This window comes from Oryctolagus cuniculus, chromosome 3 (genome assembly GCF_964237555.1).
Source record: "Oryctolagus cuniculus chromosome 3, mOryCun1.1, whole genome shotgun sequence".
NCBI lineage: Eukaryota > Metazoa > Chordata > Mammalia > Lagomorpha > Leporidae > Oryctolagus > Oryctolagus cuniculus.
In genome coordinates this window covers 62,841,072-62,864,509 of record NC_091434.1, presented here as the reverse complement: position 1 = coordinate 62,864,509, position 23,438 = coordinate 62,841,072, and the positions used below count along the sequence as shown (strand labels likewise).

At 43.5% G+C, this 23,438-nt stretch overlaps 1 protein-coding gene and 1 pseudogene across 24 annotated transcripts in view; one reads left to right on the top strand and one right to left on the bottom strand.

Moving 5' to 3' along the window:
- OSBPL6 (oxysterol binding protein like 6) overlaps positions 1 to 23,438 on the top strand; it is a 218,780-nt gene that overhangs the window by 70,799 nt on the left and 124,543 nt on the right. The window contains exon 1 of one of the 24 annotated variants that reach the window (XM_070070596.1): positions 21,524 to 21,662. The exons of the other annotated variants lie outside the window; for them this stretch is intronic. The gene's annotated coding sequence lies outside the window, so the exon portion shown is untranslated. Of the gene's footprint in view, positions 1 to 21,523; positions 21,663 to 23,438 lie in introns of those variants that run through there. 24 annotated transcript variants of the gene reach the window in all.
- Positions 1,734 to 10,246, bottom strand: LOC100342036 (heterogeneous nuclear ribonucleoprotein A1 pseudogene; annotated as a pseudogene).

Here is a 23,438-nt window from a genome sequence, read left to right as displayed (position 1 = left end):
AAGGAGCGCTGAAATGAATGGAGCACACGGCCCCCCACCTCCCATAACTGGACCTTAAAAGATGTTGTGGGTAGACACTCTGCACACATCTATTATTTGAAGATAAATTAATGTAACGATAATTTATCTTGGTGATTTTCTTGTAAATACAATTTTGGGCTAGAATGTGCTTGTTTTAAACATCCCTCTGGAATTCTTATTCATGCTGAAACTTGGGTCAGCAACAGCACACTGGGCCAACCCATTTGTTTGGCTTTTTCTCTGACCCTTGGGGATTAGAGCAGACTATCAGAGCAGAATTCCACTGTAGCTCGTGTTCTTTCTCGGTGCAGCTTGTATTTTGTGATAGTTGTGGATAAGTTAAAAAATAACCCAATAGGTTAAAAAATAAAATAATAAAATCAAAGTATGGTTCACTGTGCATTTTCATCTGGGCTTCCTTGAGTTAGATACATATGTGTCTTAACTTTGGAGGGCCAAATGTCCAGCTTTCTAATTTCTAAGTATAGTCTAATCTCATTAAGTATTTACTGTCTCTTATGGCATCTTTATGATTTTATAAAACTCATGAGCATTATTTTGAATGGTCAAGCTTCAATGTTTTTTGTGTTTTTTTTTTTTTTTTTTTTTTTTTTTTGACAGGCAGAGTGGACAGTGAGAGAGAGAGACAGAGAGAAAGGTCTTCCTTTGCCATTGGTTCACCCTCCAATGGCTGCTGCGGCTGGCGCGCTGCAGCCAGCGCACCGCGCTGATCCGAAGGCAGGAGCCAGGTGCTTCTCCTGGTCTCCCATGGGGTGCAGGGCCCAAGTACTCGGGCCATTCTCCACTGCACTCCCGGGCCACAGCAGAGAGCTGGCCTGGAAGAGGGGCAACCGGGACAGAATCTGGAGCCCCGACTGGGACTAGAACCCAGTGTGCCGGCGCCACAAGGCAGAGGATTAGCCTAGTGAGCCGCTGCGCTGACCTCAATGGGTTTTATAATAGTTAGTATTCAATTATGAGCATGTGAATTTTCCAGATCATTTGAAGTCCTAAACTCACTTTCTTCTGGAACGTGCTTTTAGCCTTCTTTCCTAGGCCATCATGTTGCTGTATGTGTGAGGAATGCAGGCTTTTTCTGCAGGCCTAAATTTTTGCATTGTTATGAAAAATGCATCACATGTGACCAAATATAAATAACATCTGTATTATTCATACATCTGTCACATCAATTCTTTTTTGTGTGTGTGTGTGTTTTTTTTTTTTTTTTTTTTTTTTTTTTTTTTTTTTTTTTTTTTTTTTTTTGACAAGCAGAGTAGACAGAGAGAGAGACAGAGAGAAAGGTCTTCCTTTACTGTTGGTTCACCCCCCCAATGGCCGCTGCAGCCGAAGCCAGGAGCCAGGTGCTTCTCCTGGTTTCCCATGCGGGTGCAGGGCCCAAGGACTTGGGCCGTCCTCCACTGCCTTCCCGGGCCACAGCAGAGAGCTGGACAGGAAGAGGAGCGATGGGGGCAGAATCCGGCACCCTGACCAGGACTAGAACCTGGTGTGCCGGTGCCACAGGCGGAGGATTAGCCTATTGAGCCGTGGCGCTGGCCTGTCGCATCAATTCTGAAACTGAAAAGTGAATAGATATACAGTGTGTGTCTGAAGAAATATGCCAATGATCTCTTCAAACATAGAATATGCTTTATGAGTAGTTATAATTCTTCATTATTAATAATTTTCTATATTTATATATTACTTCACAGCTTAGGAATGACTCTCATGTTCATTGACTCACTTGCTTCTTAGTGATAGCCAAGTGTTGTTTTGAGTGTTGGGGGGCATCATTGTCTCCACTTGCAAATGAATGAGAGGAGGCTCAGAAAGGAAGAGAACCAATAGCTATCACTCTCAGTGGTGAAAGTGGTGATAAAACAGTGGTGGAGAGGGGACTAAAGCTCTAGTCTTTTTTTTTTTTTTAAGACACATTTATTCAGCGTCATGATCATACTATTACATTTAGCAATCAACAGCATGGGTGCAAAAGAAATAAAAAGAAAAAAACTACATTAAAACCCTTTGTTGGAATGCTTTATACTTTCCACAGAACAGAAGCTAAAACAACCTGTTATACAATTAGTCACAAATACAGTCCTTGAGTTTTTTTGCCCATACACCTGAGTATTGTCTAAAACATGTCTTTTTTGTAGCAGCTAGGCCCTGCTACCACTGTGCTTGTCTGAGTTCACAAATCTGTAGTAACCTGTAGCTTCCCTGTCACTTCTCTGGCTCTCCTCTCCTGCTAAGCTTTGTTTCCTGGCAGTTATTAAAACCTTCTGCCACTGCCATAGCTGCTGCTGCTGCTAGAACCGCCATAGCCACCTTGAGTTCGTGGTTTGGCAAAATATTGGCCGCCACCACCATAGGGGCCAGAGCTTCTGCCTCCAAAATTTCCTCCCTTCATGGGTCCAAAATTTGAAGATTGATTGTTGTAATTGCCAAAATCATTGTAGCCTCCGCTGCCTCCAAAATTGCTTCCACTGCCACCGCCAAAGCCGCCTCCGCCGTTGTTATAGCTGTCATAGCTGCCACTCCCGCCGTAGCCACTGCCCTGGTTTCCATAACCCTGTCCACCACTTCCATAGCCCCTGCTTCCTCCAGAGTAACCAGGGCCGCCTCCTCCATAACCACGTCATTACCAAATCCATTGTAACCATCCCCACTGCCACCAAACCACCACCACCGCGGCTGCCGCCAAAGCCACCACGACTACTGAAGTTTCCTCCACGACCAAAGTTGTCATTGCCACCAAAACCACCTCCACGACCACCACCAAAGTTTCCAGAACCACTTTGACCTCTCGGGGTGGACGAAGCACTGGCCATCTCCTGCTTCGACAGGGCCTTCCTCACTTCACAGTTGTGGCCGTTCACAGTGTGGTATTTCTGAATGACAGTCTTATCCACGGAGTCATGGTCGTCTTTTAAAAAGAATTTTAATTGTGGAAAATGGCAAACATGTACAAAGTAAACAGGATAATTGAGTGAACCATCCTGCACCTACCACTCAGCTGCAGAGTTAACTCCTCCCTTGTATCATCTATACATTCACCAATTTCAGCCCCAAATATGATCGTGATGATGATTTTTAAAATAAGTTTTTAACGAAGTTTACATGCACTAAACAGATTCGTCTTAGTTGCATAACTTTGGCAAATGCTTGTTGACCTACATCCCTCACATGATAGCTGTGTCTGCCTCAGAACGTTCCTCATTCTCTCTCAGCCAGCTCCCCCACCCTCCCTGCACTTAAAATGCTGGTTTGATTTCTTCCACCTGAGACTAGTTTTGCTTGCTGCTAAATGTCATACAAATGCGATCTCTCAGTACCGGTTCTTTTGTGTCTGACTTCTTTTGTGGAGCATCCTGTCTGTGAAGCTCTGGGTTTTTTCATCCAGAGTCCAGTGCTGCCTGTTGGGTCTGGATCTGTATGCCGGTATCATGGTTGCAGAACAATGGTGCCCTGAGAAAACTCAGGCTCTGACATCCCGTCATTACTCAAGCTCACATAGAAAAATGAGCAGGTTCGGGTTTTTTTGTTTGTTTGGTTTTTGAAAGATACATCACTGTCTCCAGCAGCGCTTGATTCTGTTTGGAAGAGTCGTGGTGAAGAAGGTGCCTCACCATGGAATAATTTGCTGTAGCTAACTGTTGAATTTGCTTTTAAGGGATACATTGCTACCCCTCCTGCCCCCTTAGGCTCCCTAATCTACCTGTTGTGTTTTTAGAGTTGTCTTGCTCAGATTCTTTTTGTGATTTTGCTGATTTTTTTAAGGTCAAGCATTGATAATTGCAAGATCCAGAAAGCCATTTACCTGTCTCCTCATCTTTAATGGGATTACTAAATGGTTCAGTTTTTCTAATTAAGTAGAAGAGAAATGATCAAAATAGTGCTTAAATTACTGTACCCAGAGCTTGCATTTAATTTAATTGCATTTAATTTAAGAGAAATCAGTGAGGACTCAACAGTAGAATTAGATCCAAATGTGATTTTGTTCTGTAGGGAATTTTTTTTTGAATTCTATAACTCAATTATCTCTATTTTAGGTTGGAAAAGGATAACACAAACAAAGAAAAAAGGAAAATTATCTTTCCTGTTGGTTTTTGGGAAGAAATATGAGTTCACACAGCAAACACTCGTAGCTAGAACAGTGAACACAAAGATGAACAATTTTATACAAGCCTCTGGCTCTTTTTGATAGGCAGCAGTTTCATCCCCAAAGAAAGTTTACACACTGACGTTGCAGAGTTAATCTTGGTTTCTTTAACTAATTGGTAAGAGGATAGCCCAAAAGGTAACTTAATTTGGCTTTGTTTCCTTGGCTGTTGGGGTTGAATGTGAGTCAATAGAGCATGATCGCTTTCCCTGTGTGACCCCCATGGAGGAGTTGTCTGGCCTTGGGAATCTTAGCAGCCATGGATGGTCACTGCCAGCATCCCATTGTTTTTATTAGGATGTGCACAAATGGTATGGCACATTGGTGCTCTTTGTTTTTTTTGTGTGTGTGTTTTTTTTTTTTTTAAGATTTATTTATTTGAAAGTCAGAGTTACACAGAGAGAGGAGAGGCAGAGAGAGAGAGAGAGAGAGAAAGAGAGAGAGAGAGGTCTTCCATCCGATGGTTCACTCCCCAATTGACCACAATGGCCAGAGCTGCGCTGATCCAAAGCCAGGAGCCAGGAGCTTCTTCCAATCTCTCACAGAGGTACAGGGGCCTAAGGACTTGGATCATCTTCTACTGCTTTCCCAGGCCATAGCTGAGAGCTGGATCAGAAGTTGGGCAGCCAGGTCTCGAACTGGCACCCATATGGGATGCCAGCACTTCAGGCCAGGGCAGTAACCTGCTGCACCACAGCGCTGCTCATTGAATTCTAGCATTCATCTTCAATTAGTAGTTGGAATGCGTCTATAAAGAGTAACTGTTCTCATCAAGGCCCCAGTTACCTGCATTTATGGTGTGCAATAGGAAAACAAGATAAATGCTTGATTCTCTCCCTGTATGTACCAAGTTGGAGTCAGCAGAGCATGATATGTTTCCCCACGTGACTCTTGTGACTTCCGAATGAAGCTCCTTGCCCCTGGCTTCAGCTTGGCCCAGTCTTGGCCGTTGCAGTCATTTGGAGAGTGGACCAGGGGATGGAAGATCTTTCTGTCTCTGTCTCTGTCACTCTTTCAAATAAACAAATAAATCTTTTAAAAAAGGCAATATGGGCACTAGAGATGATTGCTGTTTTGTTGGTCATTATTTCTAGATCTCTTCAGAGGATAAATACAGGAAACTTTACCTTTATGTAAACCGCGTCTTGAGTGTGTGCTGATAATTCCAATTCAAACTGAATGTTGCAATCAATTTTCTTTTAAAGATTTGTTTATTTATTTATTTAATTTGTAAGTCAGAGTTACAGAGAGAGAAGGAGAGATAAAGAGAGAGATCTTTGGTTTGCTGGTTCACTCCCCAGGTGGCCACAATGGCCAGGACTGGGCTGAGCAGAATCCAGGAACCCAGAACTCCCAGAACACCATCATGGGTGGCAGAGACTAAGCACTTAGGCCATCATCCTCTGCTTTCCCAGACACGTTAATAGGGAACTGGATCAGAAGCAGAGCAGCTGGGAATCCAGTATAGGATGTCATTGTGGTAGGGAGTGCCTTAATCCACTATGCTAAGGAATTTTTTTTAAAGATGTATTTATTTTATTATTATTATTATTATTTACAGGCAGAGTGGACAGTGAGAGAGAGAGAGACAGAGAGAAAGGTCTTCCTTTGCCGTTGGTTCACCCTCCAATGGCCGCTGCGGCTGGCGCGCTGCAGCCAGCGCACCGCGCTGATCCGAAGGCAGGAGCCAGGTGCTTCTCCTGGTCTCCCATGGGGTGCAGGGCCCAAGCACTTGGGCCATCCTCCACTGCACTCCCTGGCCACAGCAGAGAGCTGGCCTGGAAGAGGGGCAACCGGGACAGAATCCAGTGCCCCAACCGGGACTAGAACCCGGTGTGCCGGCACCGCTAGGCGGAGGATTAGCCTATTGAGCCGCGGCGCTGCCCTAAAGATGTATTTATTTACTTGAAAGTCAGTTACATAGAGAGAGAAGGAGAGGCAGAGAGAGAGAGAGAGAGAGAGAGAGGTCTTCCATCTGCTGGTTCACTCCCGAATTGGCTGCAACGGCTGGAGCTGTGCTGATCCAAAGTCAGGAGCCAGGAGCCACTTCCAGGTCTCCCATGCAGTGGCAGGTGCAGGGGCCCAAGGACTTGGGCCATCTTCTACTGCTTTCCCAGGCCATAGCAGAGAGCTGGATCAGAAGTGGAGCAGCTGGGACTTGAATCGGCACCCATATGGGATGCTGGCACTGCAGGCGGTGCCTTTACCCACTACACCATAGTGCCGGCTCTTAGGATAACTTAAACTTATTGATTTGTATCTTTAGCTCTTTTTTTCCCCATGCCAAAAGTCCTTGTTCTTAATGAAGCCAATATAATTCTTCATTTCTCAGCTGATAGATACGAACAGATTTCAGGTTAAAAAAACCTGATGTTTATCTATATGCAGTTTTAAAATGATGTTAGAAATCACAATGCTGGTTCTCAGAATTCTTTTTTTAAATTTTTTTAATTTTTATTTAATGAATGCATTTTTTCATAGATACAACTTTAGGAATTCACTGGTTCTTTCCTTCATACCCACTTTCCCCCACCAACTCCCATCCCACCTCCCTCTCCCTCTCTCATCTCCTTCTTCATTATGGTTCATTTTTAGTTTGACTTTATATGCAGAGGACCAACTCCATCAGGGAGCTAAGGTTCTTACCCTGATCTGCTTGGTAGTTGTCTAACTGCATTTGTAAAACATCACCCTATACACCTAAGATTTATTCACTTTGTCCTTCAAGCATATTATATAATTCGATAAAACCATCAAAGAAGAAAATCATAAGAAACTTTAAAATGTAATGATGAATTAGAAAAGTATGGAGTAATTCATCAAGGACTATAGGATAATGCAGAAGAAGCTAAGACCATAATTATAAATTTATGGAATCGGAATGGCAGAGGAATCTCAAAATGCTATATGTTGTGTATTTCTGCACAGTCCTTTACCCTTTCACAAAAGCTGCATTTGAACGTGAAGGAGTAGAGAAGGGGCTCTGGAAGGTGAAACTCAGGTACTGGTGCCTGGCCTCTGTGGGACAGACCCACCTGGAGACCGTGATGTAGATCAGAAAACAGGCTGTGGTGGTTCCAATGGGGAGTTTTTATTCTGAGCTCCTTTCAACTGTGGTGGCCTCCGTCAACTGTTTGCTCACTGGGAGCATTCTCTTGGAAAGGAGTTTTTTCTCTAGAAATGAGACAGTCACTGTCTGAATGTAAGACAAAATTGCCCCTACACCCCTCCTGCCCACAGTAGGTCTGGCTTTCCTTTATAGCCAAGCAGACTATCATCACTTCTGTCAGATTTTTCTACTAATCTCAAACATTAATGTTCTGTTATTAATTTTTTAAAGATTTATTTGAAAGTCAGAGCTACAGATTGAGCAGATGTGGTGTTTGATATTTCAACAAGAAATTAGTTTGATAATCTCTCCCTTTAGGGCTGTAGGGTCCAGTGTATTAAGGGTGGCAGAGAGAAATAAGAGTTGCTAAATCTTTCACTGTGCATGTTGGCGGGGGAGAGGCAACTTGGTTCACTATCCCACTGATACAGATCTCTTTCAGTTTATTTGAACTGTTTCTTGGAATTAATAATGTGGGAAAATATGATATAGAGGCAGGGAATCAAGTTGAAATTTAACAATAGAGAAAGTGTCTGTAAATTCCACAGAAGTCTCAAAATTCCCAGCTCCTGGGACTTCGTTAACCCTTGTCTTGTCAGAAGTCCTACATTCACTCTCTTTTTTTAAAGATTTATTTATTTGAAAGGGGGAGAGAGAGAGAGAGAGAGTGTGTGTGTGTGTGTGTGAGAGAGAGAGAGAGAGAGAGAGAGAGAGAGAGAGAGAGAGAGAGAGGGGTGTCTTCCGTCTGCGGGTTCACTTCCCAAATGGCCGCAATGGCCAGAGATGTGCCGATCCAAAGCCAGGGGCCAGGAGCTTCTTCCGGTCTCCCACGTGGGTGCAGGGGCCCAAGGACTTGGGCCATCTTCTACTGCTTTCCCAGGCCATAGCAGAGAGCTGGATCAGAAGTGGAGCAGCTGGGACTCAAACTGGTGCCCATATGGGATGCCAGAACTGTAGGTGGCGGCTTCACCTGCTATGCCACAGCGCCAGCCCCAATGTTCACTCTTTTGATAAGTTCTTAACTTATATTGGAAATGGATGGGAAAATTAGATTTTTTAAACTTTGTCTTTTACTAGATTTTATCTGTTACATAATGAGTATTAGTTCCATGAAATGTTTCTCCAAAAGCAAGGTATTAGTGTGACTTGGACAAAGGTACATATAAAATAGACTGAGCTCTAGGGGCTTTACATTCATCTAGCCACCTAACATTCTTGGTTTATAGGTAAAGAGACCAGGAGATGGTAAGTGACATGCACAAAGTGACAGCTTTGCAGCAGCAGAGTGATGACTAGAACCCCAGACTTCTAACTCCTCAGAGTGCTGGGATGCCTGATGGGTACTCCCTTCTCTGATGGGGAACCTATGCTGTGGCAGGCCCCTGCCTGCAAAGCCTTGTCCTTTATACTTAGGTTAGGAAGCCTGAGGGCTTGCTGAGATGTATAATTGCACCCATCTGTGTGTGCTTATACACATATGAAAGATTCTCAGATCATCTAAAAATGATGATCGTAAAAACATGCCTCAGGATCCTTGACGCCCCTCCTGTTTATTTTTGCCTGTTTGGCCATACTTTCAGCGTCCGTGTGGAGCTCAGGGGACTGTGCAGTGTCAGGCCACCGTCATTATGATGGCCTTTCATTGACAGCTGGGCTGTGATGTGGGGCCCAGTCCAGCATCCCTGGGAAATGCCAGTTACTTTCTCCAGTGAGGCCTTTCAGTTACATCCCTCTTTTTTTTTTTTTTTTTTAACTTATTTTGGAAGATAGTCTTGTGCTGGTTTACTCCCCAAATGGTCATAATGGCCAGGGCTGGGCCAGGCTGAAGCCAGGAGCTTGGAACTCCATCTGGGTCTTCCACATGGGTGGTAGGGGTTGAGGCTTGCAGGCCATCTTCCACCACTTTCCCAGACACATTAGCAGGGAGCTGGGTAGGAAGCAGAGCAGCTGGGACTCAAAGTGGTACTCATGTGGGATGCTCTTGTGACTTAGACCAATGCACCATGACCCGGGCCCCCAGTTAACATCTTTCAGTTCTGGGAATTATCTAACCAGGGAAAGGTAAAACCCATAAACACGAAGAAAATCAAGCCCCTTGACATGATTTAATTTGAAACATCTTTCTCCTATAAATGTCCAAACTGATCATTGTCACACCTATGCTGTGGGTTACTGTGGCATCATCTTAAGACCTTGTAGCCATTGACAAATGTCAGCTCATGAAAATGAACCGTACTCCCCCAGGCACTAGAGCAGGCACTACAGCACATTGTGTGCCACCTGAGTTCCCTAATGAGGTTGGAAGCAGTTTCAGCTCAGAGAGTGTAATAAGGACCCATTTCACATGGGGCCCTCTTCCATTAGTGCCATGGGAAACAGCACCAATTAGAACTAATTCATGGCTTTACTATCTGGAGTATGAGGACCCTTTTCAACATGTAAAATTTCATTATCTTCAACATCGCAATAATTGGGTTTTAATGTATTCAGTCTGCAGGCAATTCTTGCCATGTGAGTGCATTTTGGACTCTTTGCAATAAATGCAAAATCTCCAAGGTGTCCCCAGCCCTTATATTGGTAATTCCTGGTGTAGAGCTCAATGGAAATGTGAAAACCTAAAGAAGAATTTAGCAAGTGAGACACAGTGGTTTTTTTTTTTTAACTTTTAAATTTGTTTGGGATTTTTGTATTATTGTCCTCATTAAAATTATGTGTGCATTTCTATAGAATGACTAGACATGGACTCCAAAGTTTGCATAGAACCTTTAATGTACTCCAGGCTACTTTGCAGTTCTAATTTTATAACTGTCTGGTTGCCGCTTAGCCCTATTAAATGTCAACTGGCTATTTGGAGGTGATTTGGAATTGGAAAATTTAGGCCTGGTCTTGGAATCATGGCACCTTTTGGTGGTGAGCATGGACTGGGTTGGGATGATTCCTCCATCACTAGCTCCCATCGACAAGGCTGGAGCATCAATTATATATTCTTTATCTTTTAAAAAAAAATTGATTTATTTGAATTTCAGAGTTATAGGGAGAGGGGGAGAGAGAGAGAGAGAGAGAGATCTTCTATATACTAGTTCACTCCTCAAATGGGTGCAGTGGCCAGGACAGGGCCAGGCTGAAGCCAGAAGCCTCTTCCGAGTCTCCCTCATGGGTTCAGGGGCCCAAGAACTTGGGCTATCTTCTGCTGTATATCAGCAGGGAGCTGGATCAGAAGTGGAGCAGCTGGGACTTGAACCAGCACCCATATGGGATGCCAGCATTGCGGGTGGCAGTGTCACCCATCATGCCACAGTGCCAACCCTCCAACTATATTCTTAAACTCTTCTGTTTTGCTTCTCTTATGCTCCCCTTTCCTCCTGTACTTTTTTTGCCTCTCCCCTCCCTTCCTCTTTCCCTCCCTCCACCACTTTGTTCTATAGATATTTATTGAGCGCCAGGCAGCCTTGTGAAGCAAAGACTGGTAGGTAAAACATATGTGTGCAAAAATTGCAGAAATCTGTCCTTGCAAACTGTGATAAATGCTAAGGCAGAAGCACAGGTGCTGTGCAACTGCGTTACACAGAGATCCTTCCCTGCCTGCTGAAGCAGAGAACACTTCCTAGGGGAAATGGCAGTTGAGGAGATTGGTGCTAATAGATGAAAAGGAAAGGGAAAGAAAGGTGTTCCAGGCAGGGGAGCAGAATGTGCTTAAGAAATTGAAGTGAAGAATACTGGTGTGGGACGGGTCAAGGGGCAAAGCAGGTACAGATCACACTGAGATTGTAGGTCCTGTTGGAGATTTGGGTCTCAATCCTAAGAGGATCATATCGAGCTCCTGGTGGGCCCCATATGTGTGTGTGTGTGTGTGTGTGTGTGTGTGTGTTTCTCTGACTTCCATGGGATATTGCTAACCATTTGGCTCTTTACTGAGCTCTCACTAGCTGGAACATGACTTTGATGATTGCCCCTTCTGATTTACAGTGGGTAGGTATCTTAGGAGAGGACAGAAAGTGAAATCTTGCAGCATTTGGGATTGTGCCTTTGAATATCAGTGAAAGAATCAGACAGACACCAATTCTGTTATGGCCGCGTGCTCCATCGAGGAAGCCACAGGGCTGGTGGTTGATCAACCTGCTCCCTCTGTAAAGTGGGAATGGCTCTTGTAAGGGAGCAGAGTCACCCAGATGCCACAGGTCAGTGAGAACGGGAATGTGTAGCGTCAGCACGGGGAGCGAGGTGGAGACCTCAAAGCGCAGCCTCGGGGGTTTTGTGGCGTAGCGGGTAGAGTTTTTCCTGTGATACCTGCATCCTATATGGTATCACGTCCTGGCTGCTCCACTTCCAATGGCCCTGCTAATGGTCTGGAAAGGCAATGGAAGATGGCATAATATTGGGGCCCCTGCCACCCACATGGGAGACCTGAATGGAATACCTGGCTCCTGGCTTCAGCCTGGCCCAGCTCTGGCCATTGTGATCATCTGGGGAGTGAACCAGCGGATGGAAGATCCCTCTTTCTCTCTCTCTGTCTCTCTGTGTATATAACTCTGACTTTCAAAATAAATCAATCTTTAAAGTGCCACCCACATTGGCTCATGACTGCAGGTCACAGCAAGTGGCTTCAGTGGTCATTTGAGACCTGCTATATGCAGCAAAATCTCATGGAAGAAAACTGTGAAACAAAAGCAAATCACAGTTCTTTGTTTCACCTTGCCTGTGTTTGTGAGAGCCATTGCAGTTATTATTAACAGCATTTAACTGTGCATGTTTAAAACTTTTCCTCATTCGTAACTCTTAGTAGAGCCACACTTAAAATGGGTAATGGGAGATGGCTAAGCACGGCATCCTGTGTCACTCTCAGGGGCATTTTCAGGGCATGTTGATATTTAGCATGCAAGCAGGACTTTGAGCAGCGTAAAAAAGGGAAGCCAGAGAGGCATGGCTGGTTTGGGTTTTGCCAGTGCAATGCAAGCTGACAAGCAAGGTTATCATTTTCCTTAACAACATGAGTCGATCTCTTATTTCTTGTTTGTTTTACTCCGCCCATATTCTTAAGCCTTATGGGATGAAAGGGTTAGCAAAAGAAAATTTTAAATAACATAAGCTACTTTCTACACGGTGCTGGTAGATACAGCATATGTAAGCATAAACCATGTGCTATCTTAGTAAGTGATTTGCATGTCTGCCAGTTTCATAGGGGGCAGAGAAAAAGAAAACCTGGAGACAAGAACATTAGCCAGGAAGCCTGGGGCCAAGAAAAGTACTGTGGTAGGATGGGTTTAATAAATGAAAGATTACTGACCAATTACTGTGTTTTATAAGGCCCTGTGATGGGCATTTAAGGGCATAGGAAGGTTTGAAACAGCCAAGAAATTTACACCTAAAGTTGAGACCAGCTGTAAATTTAAGCAACTTAGAAAATTTCATGTCATTCATGAAAGGGACAGATTGAGGTGTCAGAAGGTGGTGTGTGATTTATTGCCAAATGAGCAGGCTACCAGTGAAGTGATCTTTTCTGCTAGCATCCAGACTTCTGAATGATGAGGACCATGCCTGGTGTGCTCGTGGTGGTTAGAATAGTGGTAGGCATTGGGCAGATGTTGGAATGCAAGAATGAATGATTCAGTGCTAAGAGATTGTCTAAAAAGATAACATTTCTATACAGCAAAGCACACAAATATTAAATGTAAGTGTAGTCAATGTTTATATCACTATGTCTATAACCATCTCTGGATGAAAATATAGAACATTTCTGAAAGGTTCTAATGCCCCTCCCAGTCTGTGCCGCAGCCCCCAATGACCCCCATTCTGACTGCTGTCAACACACCTTAATTCGTTTGGTCTTTGAACTTCATGTAAGTGGAATTGTATTGTGGTCCTCATTTCACGTTGAGGTTCATTCACCATGATTGCTTACTATATGGAGCACTAGTATCAGTGGTTTACTCTTTCTCATTTCTGTGTATCTTCCAATGTGTGCCTGTTCCACAGTATTTCTTCTTCTATTTTTGGTTTTGGAAATAAGGACACTTTTTCTCCCTCATAAACAGAAGGAATGAGGCAGGTGCACGCTTGGATTCAACAAGGCCACCTCTTTCTGTTTTCCTCCTCCGTCGTCCTCAGCACGCTGGCATGCCTCTTGGGACTCTTCAGCTCCTCGTCCTATGTTGGCCTTTGTGTGTCCTGCGTGATCTGTCCTCACTCAATCTCAGCTCGCTACTTCCTGTTTGCCCTAAGGATGTGCTTTTTGAATTGGCCCATATTGCTTTGTATGTACCTTGTGTGTTAAAATTGCTATGCCATGGAGCAGATTCCATTCCTCTAAATGCTTGTTAATATCATTTACCAGTGTACTATGAAGGATCCATTCAGCAGCAGCCAGATGGAAGAGATGCACAGGGTAGGGGTGGAAGCAGGGGTGGTGCGAAGCTTCTATCCCCTCTCAGGCACGCCACCCCCCAGGCATGTGTTCAGTCTGGAAGCTCCCACAACATTCTATTTCTAATGATCATTTAGTTAGTTCAAGTTTGTAGACTATTATGAATAAAGTGTCTGTGAACATTCTGAATTTGTCTTCTTATCACCAGCACTCCTCTTGGGTTTATATACAGGAATGGAATTGCTGGGTCATCGATTGTTATTACATTTAAAGGATATTGCAAAACATTTTTTAAATAGCCACCCCAATTTATATTCTCACCAGAAATGTAAGAGAACTTAAATATGAATTCTACATTGCTTTGTAGGTGTTCAGTAGAGTTGATTCAGATAAAGACCCAGATCGTTAGAACCCAAGAGAGAGAGGGAATGAATTTTTCCCAGTGTTAGCGTTACTCATATTTCCAGACTCTCCCTGCTCCTCCTTCCAGGGCCGTGTTATGTAAGAACAATGTAAGTATTCCACAGAGTAGCTCCATAGAATAAAACCTGTGTCTTGAGTCCTCATTGCCATGTGCTCAAGGCCAGGGCATTCAGTCAGAATTCCAGTGAATTGGAGTCAGGGCCATACTCCAGGAAGGTGAACGTGGCAGCAAACCACAGTGGCAGCCATTTGTGGATTGTGACCCTTATGGAGGTCACAGCTCCCCGTCTTATCACATGGCAGTTTCACACCATTCATCTCACAATTTTCATTTCATTGAATATCTGCTCCGTGCTGAGAACTTTTGTCCTGCTGTTGCTGCTGACTGAAACCAAGGCTGGTGGGCAGGTCAAGTGATAACCCATTCCCAGAGCAGTCAGTATGTTAGCGACCTCAGCTTCCCTCCACTGTCTGGGTAGGACAAGTTTGTAGACTGTACCATTAGTAAGAAGGGAGAGTGTGACAGGGCCTTTGTAACAGGGCTAGCATGGGCTCAGGACAGGTGTATATCATGTGGAACAACAATCAGGCAATGAATACTTTTCCAGAAATTCTCTGGTATGGTTCCTTATCAACGATGGCCTCTTGTTTCTGTTTGTGGGGATGAACAGCAAGAAGAATAAGAAAACATGGGCCGGTGCCACGGCTCAATAGGCTAATCCTCCGCCTGTGGCGCCAGCACACCGGATTCTAGTCCCGGTTGGGACACCGGATTCTGTCCCAGTTGCCCCTCTTCCAGGCCAGCTCTCTGCTGTGGCCAGGGAGTGCAGTGGAGGATGGCCCAAGTGCTTGGGCCCTGCACCCCGTGGGAGACCAGGAGAAGCACCTGGCTCCTGGCTTCGGATCAGCACCGTGCGCCGGCCACAGCACGTCGGCCGCAGCGGCCATTGGATGGTGAACCAACAGCAAAGGAAGACCTTTTTCTCTGTCTCTCTCTCTCACTGTCCACTCAGCCTGTCAAAAAAAAAAAAAAAAAAAAAAAAAAGTTGGATGTTGACATGGACATTTCAATGCATATAATTTTCTTCTTAGGATAGCATATTTGTAGTCTGGAGGAAGTATGATGAACAGAGGAATTAAAATAATACATGGATCTCAGTGTTAGAAAAGAAAAAATCTTAACCTAGTACAGTTAATCTATATTGGTCCGCAGTGGTAGGTCCTGAGCATACATTATTTGTAGTCTCTAGAGTAACTTGAATTAGGGATTATTAGCCCAGATCCCCAATTTGCTGATGAAAGAATTGAGAATCAAATAGACTCAGGAGCCTGCCCAGGGTTTCACAGCTACAAAACATCAACATTGGGATTTGAACTAAGCCTGAATAACTCTGAGTCCCATGTTCCCCTTCCATAGTATCACAGACTTCCACTTGTGCCCAAAGGAAGCTCGTAACGTCAAGGAAATGGCTGTTATGTGATAGCATAGTCTACCTTGTTTGCCCCATCCAATTTTTTCTTTTTGGTCTATCATATCAACTTAAATTTTCAGAACAATTTGTAAGTGTAAAGGATGGCATTGTTCACAGTCTCAATGTTTTAGCATAGGGACTGACATTGTGGCTTAGCTGGTAAAGCCACCACCTGCAACACCAGTATCCCATATGGTGCCAGATGGAGACTTGGCTGCTAGGTATCTAATCCAGCTCCCTGCTAATGTACCTGGAAAAGCAGTGGAGGATGGCCCAAGTGCTTGGGACCCTGTACCCACGTGGAAAACCCGGAAGAAAGTCTGGGCTACTGACTTTAGCCTGGCCCAGCCCCAGCCGTTTTGCCCGTTTGGGGAGTGAACCAGTGGTTAAAAGATATTCATTCTCTCTCTCGCTTTTGCGCGCGCTCTCTCTCTCTCTCTTGCTTTTGCACTCTCTCTCCCCCCTCCTCCCCAGCTGCCCTCTCTCTCTCTCCCTCCCCCCTCCTCCCCAGCCCCCTCCCTCCTTCTCTCCCCTCCCTCTCCATCTCTCCCTTTGTCTCTTCCTCTCTCTGTAGAACTGACTCTGACTTTAAAATAAATAGATAAATATTTTAAAATATATTTCAAGTTTTTTGCCAATACCATCTAAATACAGGAAGCTATAGTCACATGAATGCTAATATACTTGATTTAATTGTTCAGTTTTGTTGTGGTCTAATGAACAAACAAATCACTATGGAAACCAAATGGAAATCTAGGTGAAGAGAGATACAGCAAGAAGACTGAGAAATGGGGCATTTTGAAATAATTCCATCAAAGTAACCTAGGAGGTGGAAGAGACTAGCTCAAAGAGGAATTCAGCCAAGGTTATTCAGTTAAACCATATATGGAAAAACAATACAGATGATACAAAATTCATATTTGTTTAGGTTTATTTTATAATTTTGAAAACACTACATAATTTATGGAAGGATCATTAATAATTTACAAATAATTTGTAAACATTATTTTGACCTCATTTTGCTTGGGACAGAGATGTTTATACATTAGTGAATATATATGATAGTTAAAGACTGGGTCAGCTAAAACATGTGGGTCTCCTGCTCCCTACTCAAGGATTCAGTTGCCATTCCAGTAATCCAAGAGACACAAAGAACGTGATACCCGAGACTGAATGTTCCAGGTGTCATTGATATGAATGCTTTCAGATAGAGCACTTAACAGAGGCTACCCGTTAGCACAATTTAAGTCAGGACATCCATGTAAGAGTCTGGGCTTAGCACTTATGTTGTTTATTCTTTCAGGATTTGGGGTTTAGGAAAATTATGTCTAAGAGCACATATTGAAAGTCATTTCCGTAACAGTTTGTGAACTGAATAGTCAATGAAATGTCATCTGTGAACATAGGGCTGCAGACAGTGAACTGCTAGAGCTTTAAATGAGAGCGAAGCCAGCCTCTGCTTTGGGATCCAGTAAGTATGTCAAGTAGTACCAACAGCAGGTTAGGACTTGTGAACTTCTGCCCGGTAGTACCCGAACGTGAAGACTTGCAGGTTCCTTTGTTAATCCTTCCCTAGTTTTGGCACTTTGGGACTCTGTTGTGTGTTACATTCTCTAATATCGCATTTTTGTCCTTGGATATTTAGAGTTTAAGGCATATTGGAGGTGACTATTGAAATTACAAAATACACAGAGGTCAGATGCAAGCAGTATTTTGAGTCTGAAGAGGAGGAGAGGAGAAACTATATTACAAGTTACTTAACATGGAAGTATATTATCAGTTACAGTAAGGGCCAAGGGAAGTTTTTAATGAGCCACTATTAGTCGTTGTAGTGGCTGGCAAATCACTGGGTAGTCAATATAAATGGTGGTTTCATTGCCCTGCAAGTAGCCTTGAAATTCTCTACTCTTAGTTTGTTTCACAAGAAAACAAGGGTTATTTTTTTTTTATGTCTTTTTAAACTAATGCCTTTCTTCAGCACAGCTTGTCTATCCAATTGATTTAATTATTGGTATGATGATCTTTAGTGCACTTTAGCTCTTCCTTGCATGATTTAGCAAAATGTATGAACACCTGCCATACGCAAATATTCCCATTTGTAAGTAGGTGGGCTTCTAAAGATGGAACAGATATGAGAATTACCCTCAAAGAGCATCCAGTCTCAAAAGAAAAGACACCTGTGTCGATAGTTCTGCTCAGAAGGACTGAGAGAAGTCCATGAGGTGCTGAGCTAGGGTTATGAAAGTTAACAATCTGGAGAATTACTTCTATTGAGCCGTAATGAATGGCTTCCTGTCATCCACACAGGGTCTGAAAGGAAGAATGGGACTAGATTTGGAGAAGGGGAAACTTTTCTAGTTAGAGGATACACACAGTATAGCCAAAGTGTGGGTATGATTGGAGAATTGCAAGAAGTTCCTTTTTTTTTTTTTTTTTTTGAAAGGCAGAGTGGGCAGTGAGAGAGAGAGAGAGAGAGAGAGAGAGAAAGGTCTTCCTTTGCCGTTGGTTCACCCTCCAATGGCCGCCGAGGCCTGCGCACTACAGCCAGCGCACCGTGCTGATCTGAAGGCAGGAGCCAGGTGCTTCTCCTGGTCTCCCATGGGGTGCAGGGCCCAAGCACTTGGGCCATCCTCCACTGCCCTCCCTGGCCATAGCAGAGAGCTGGCCTGGAAGAGGGGCAACCGGGACAGAATCCGGCGCCCCGACCGGGACTAGAACCCAGTGTGCCGGCGCTGCAGGCGGAGGATTAGCCTAGTGAGCCGCGGCGCCGGCTTAAGAAGTTCCTTTTTTATAAAGATTTCTAGGGGGCTGGTGATGTGGCTGCTGGTGGCGTGCTGATGTGGGTGTTGGTTCAAGTCCCAGCTGCTCCACTTATGATCCAGCTCCATGCAAATAGCCTGGGAAAAGCAGCAGTAGATGACCCAAGTGCTTGGGCCCCTACACCCACGTGGGAGACCTGGAAGAAGCTCCTGGCTCCTGCCTTTGGCCTGGCTCAGCCCTGTCCACTGAGGCCATCTGGGGAGTGAACCAATGGATGAGCTCATTCTCTTTTTCTCTTCTCCTCCCTCCCGCTTTCTCTTCTTCCCTCTCTATAGCTCTTTCAAATAAATAAATATTTAAACAATAAATAAATAATCTTTAAAAAATATTTCTAGAAGCATTATCATGGGCGATAAAGTTGGAAATTTGGTTGGAATTTTACCAAGGAAGAACTCCAACATGGGCTTAGAAACCTGGATTTAGTTTCTTTTTCCCTGGTTTCATTATTAACTAGTGTTCTAGCCTAAAGTTTGATTATGCCATTCATAAAGAATGAAGTGATCTTTTGTGCTGTCAAGGGGACAAAAGCAATACTGTTGACACAACTGAAAAAATTATAGTATGAGTCAGATTTTGGGGCTGAACATTTCTGAGAGGGGCAGAGCTCAAACCATCATGGGACTGTAGCATTCAGATAGTCACTGTCTACTGCAAATAGCAGGCACATCTTTTGATTCCTTCTCAGGTTCAATTATGGTAGCATCTACATGTTACAACTATTTTTTAGCCAAGTGGGTGGTGTTAATACCTAATATTCCATTTCCCTGGCAAACAAGACACTAGGTTGTTTGGAAGCTGAGTCATTGTGCTCCCTTGTCTTCCCAGTTTCCTACTGAAGGATTTTCCTTTCATGTCGGGCACTTGGTAAGCAAGGAGGTAATCTTGATTTGCTGCCCAGGAAAGCAGCTCTGGCTCTTTTCTAGTCAAAGGAATCATATTAGTATACCTGTGCTATGCCTTGGAAATATTTTGGGGAGATATTTTTAGCCATTGGAGACTACTGGAAGGATTTTATCTAATAGGCTTGAGTCATTTTTCAGTTGATGTAAAACATCAGTGAAGAGGGCCATCTTCGTCAGTGGTCTGTGGCTAGTCAACTCATTTGACGAAAGCTTGAGGCTTGTGCGGGCAAGGTCAATTTCTTTTGCTCCATGATTATCTTGCAACCTTTAGTCCTGAATTTCAATAAATAATTACATGAATGGAATGCACTTACATGGCTTTAAGTGCTGTACATCTTTACTTATTTAATCCTCAGAGTAATGCTAAAGGGTGGGTATTGTTACTCTCTGCATCTTTATACATCACTGAACAGAAGACCTGAGGAGTCCTGCAACTTGCCCATGGCCATTACTAGTAATTGGCTCAATCAGGATTCCAACCTAGGCAGCTGGGCACCTGATCTTTACTCTTGATCTCATTAAAATGCAAGTAAGAATATCCTTGAATTTAATTAAATAGAATGTGTTTCCAAAACTTTATAGCTGTTTATTCTGTGTAGCCTGAAGCTTTGAATTTAAGAAATTTCAGACCCTTGTTATTCTATACAGATATTCCAGAAATCTATTCCACATTCCTTTTGTTGAACACACATAGTACTACTACTGGACAGGGCTTCCTAAATGCGGCACTTGAGATTTGAGCTAGGATTTAAAGAATGTGCAAGTGTTTAACAGGCAGAGAAGAACCTTGCAAATGGAGGGAACAACATACGCAGAGACTTGGAGAGGTGAAATGGCATTCAGTGTGCAGGGTTGGAGGAAAATACAACGTTCAGTGTATCTGAGATAGGCAGTAAGTTTCAGATATGAGTGTGACTAAGATGCAACTTATGCAGATTGTACCCTGCTAAACAGTTGTTAAATCGTCCTCTAGGGCCATGTCTTATTCTGATCTGGGCTGCTGTAACAGAGTGCCACAGACTGGCTAATCCACAAGGGCTCCGCCTTTATACATTAAGCACCAATTTAGGTCCCATGTTTCAGTATCATCACGGTGGCCACCTGAGTTTTGGAGAGAGCAAGCATTCAAACCATAGCAGATAGATTCCATGACCTTTTTCTTTCTTTTTAAATTGAGAACACACAAATTTTTGTACCCAATTTCAGAGGGATTCCAGTCTCTGAAGCTCACCTATAAGTTCAAAGACTCCTTTCCCCAAGCAATAGAGAATATAATTGAGCAAGAGAATAACAAGGTCTAGTGAACATTTTAAGAAAGATCTCACTGATGACAAAGATGGCTTGGACAGAGAATGATTGGGAGTAAAGAAATGAAATGAAGAAAAAAAGAAATATGTCTATACATATTGCTGCATATATAGTTTTGTAAAACTTTGTTTTATACCTTTGTCAAACCATTGGTTAATTATGTTATACTATTATAGTTTTAATGATTTGTGATTAGCTTAAAATTTATTGTATATGAGTGAAATGGTCATTTTTCCATTCAATATCTGTTTGTGGCCATTGTCATATTCCCACTAAATTAAGGTCTTTTTGCTTATTACTTGTTGTACTTCTTATTTGGTGAAGTATTGGGCCTTTTTACAGGAATATCAATTTAAACTATGTTATCTCAAAAACTAAAAAAAGAAAGGGAGAAGGAAAGAGGGTGGGAGGGAGAGAGGGGAGAGATGAAGGGAGGGAGGAAAGGAATATAATTATGTTCTTAGAATTGTATCCGCAAATCAAGGAATCTACAAATTAAGAAATGAAAAAGTAACTGTAGTTTCTGGTGTGGTTTTAGATACCAGAAAGTACATGGAAAATTCTCAATATCTTGTAATTCCATTTTTCTGTGGAGTTCTTGAATCACCGTTGCTTGCTATGATGTCATAAACTCAAGAATGCAAAGAGAGGAAGGGGTCAGGATAGAAAGATGATGGACTTGAATTGTCAACACATGAGTTCTAGGTGTCCCTGAGATATTTCAGTGCACATGTCCAGAAATGCAGTGTGGAGAAGGGGTCAGCATTGGGAAGAGCGGTTGTAGAGTGGTGAGTGTTGGAGTCCTTGGAGTGAGACAGGGCCACCTGGAGGAGACTGGGAGATGGACAGGGTGAAAGAGGAAGAACCAACAAATCCAACTTGGGGAAAAGAGTCCGGGGGAGAGGAGCCGCAGCAGCGTGACAGCATATCACTGCCTTATGCATGCCTGACTTGTTCTGCCCACCACTCAATTAATTTGCTCAGTCCTCAGCTCCCCCAGAGAGCCACATGTAGAGTGGTGGAACCTGAGGCACAGAGAAGTGAAGAGACTTGCACAGGTCATAGCACTGCAGAATCACTTTCCATGGTAAGTTAGTGACAGCATCAGTAAGCAGGTGTGAGTTTAAGTCATTTTTGTCAACTCTGTAGATTTAAGTATAGATTAGTAAGCTTTTTTTTTTTTTTTTTTTTTGACAGGCAGAGTGGACAGTGAGAGAGAGAGACAGAGAGAAAGGTCTTCCTTTGCCGTTGGTTCACCCTCCAATGGCCGCCGCGGCCGGCGCACTGCGGCCAGCGCACCGCGCTGATCCGATGGCAGGAGCCAGGAGCCAGGTGCTTTTCCTGGTCTCCCATGGGGTGCAGGGCCCAAGCACCTGGGCCATCCTCCACTGCACTCCCTGGCCACAGCAGAGAGCTGGCCTGGAAGAGGGGCAACCGGGACAGAATCCGGCACCCCGACCGGGACTAGAACCCGGTGTGCCGGCGCCGCTAGGCGGAGGATTAGCCTAGTGAGCCACGGCGCCGGCTAGATTAGTAAGCTTTAATAATAGTATTCTTTACTTTTTCTCAGACTGTAACAAGTCAATAACCAGCGGAATTCGTGAATGAAATATGTCTGATATTTTCATACATTTGCAAATTCTCTGGCTTCCTCTAATATAAATATTGTCAATATTCATTCATTTCTTGACCATTTTTATGTAATAGTTTAAACTTCCCCTGAAGTTTTCTCTTAATGAATGAACAATTTGGGCATTTGTTATAGTGCTCCCTGAAATGGTTTCATGCGTTGTTTCCCATTTCCACACAGAGTATATGTTGAACTCTTCCGGCAGTGGATCTGAGAGCACACCAGATTTTACATTATCTTTTTAACTTATGCAAAACTTCTTTATCTCCTTGGATCCATCACTTGTTTAGAACCTCTCCATTTTGTTAACTTTTTTTTTTTAGGGGGAGAGGAGAAGTAGAGACAGGCAGAGAGAGAGATCTTCCATTCAGTGGTTTACTCCTCAAAATGCCTGTAATAGCCAGGGCTGGGCCAGGTAGAAGCCAGGAGCAGGAACTCAGCCCGGATCTCCTACATGGGAGACAGGGATCCAACTGCTTAAACTATCGCCTGCTCCTCCCAGAGCGTTAGCAGGAAACTGGAATCCAGAGCAGGGCCAGGACTCAAAGCAGGCATTCTTACATAGGATGCAGAGGTGTCCCAAGAGGTGTCCTTAGCACTATCCTAAATGCCTGCCCCTGTTTTCTATCACTCTATTAGTACTGGAAATTTTCTTTGGAGAAAAAAAAATTTTAGCACTTTATCAGAGTTATGCACCTGAAGGAGCAAAGAACCATGAAAATCACACCTCGTTGTCACAGCTGGCTGGTTGCTAGGCAGGTATCAGGAACCAGAGTCCAAGGGCCATAGGTAGCCTACTACTTTTTGTCAGTAGAGTTTCATTGGAACACGGCCAGGCTTGTTCATTTACACAGTGTCTATAGTGACTTTCCTTCTACAATAGCAAAGTTGAGTGAGGACATCAAATGTGTAGAGTGGAGGGCCACACTGCCTCATGTACTTTCATAGAAAAAGATTGATGAGTGTTGACTCTGGAGTGTACTAATTTCAGGTTATGACATATCCTCATCATGTTTCAATGCTTTGGAGATATGAGTTTCTTTTTAAAAAAAAAATATTCAACAGCAACAGAACCATTGAGTGGTTTCGATACTATTTGTTCTTTGGATATAAAACAGAAGTTGTGAAGGGAATGGTACAATTGTAGGTTTCTTTAAGTTTCTCTGAATTCTTGCCTGTGTGATAGTCATCTGAACTTTTTTTCAGTGTTAACAAAGCTGTTTAATTAGAGGG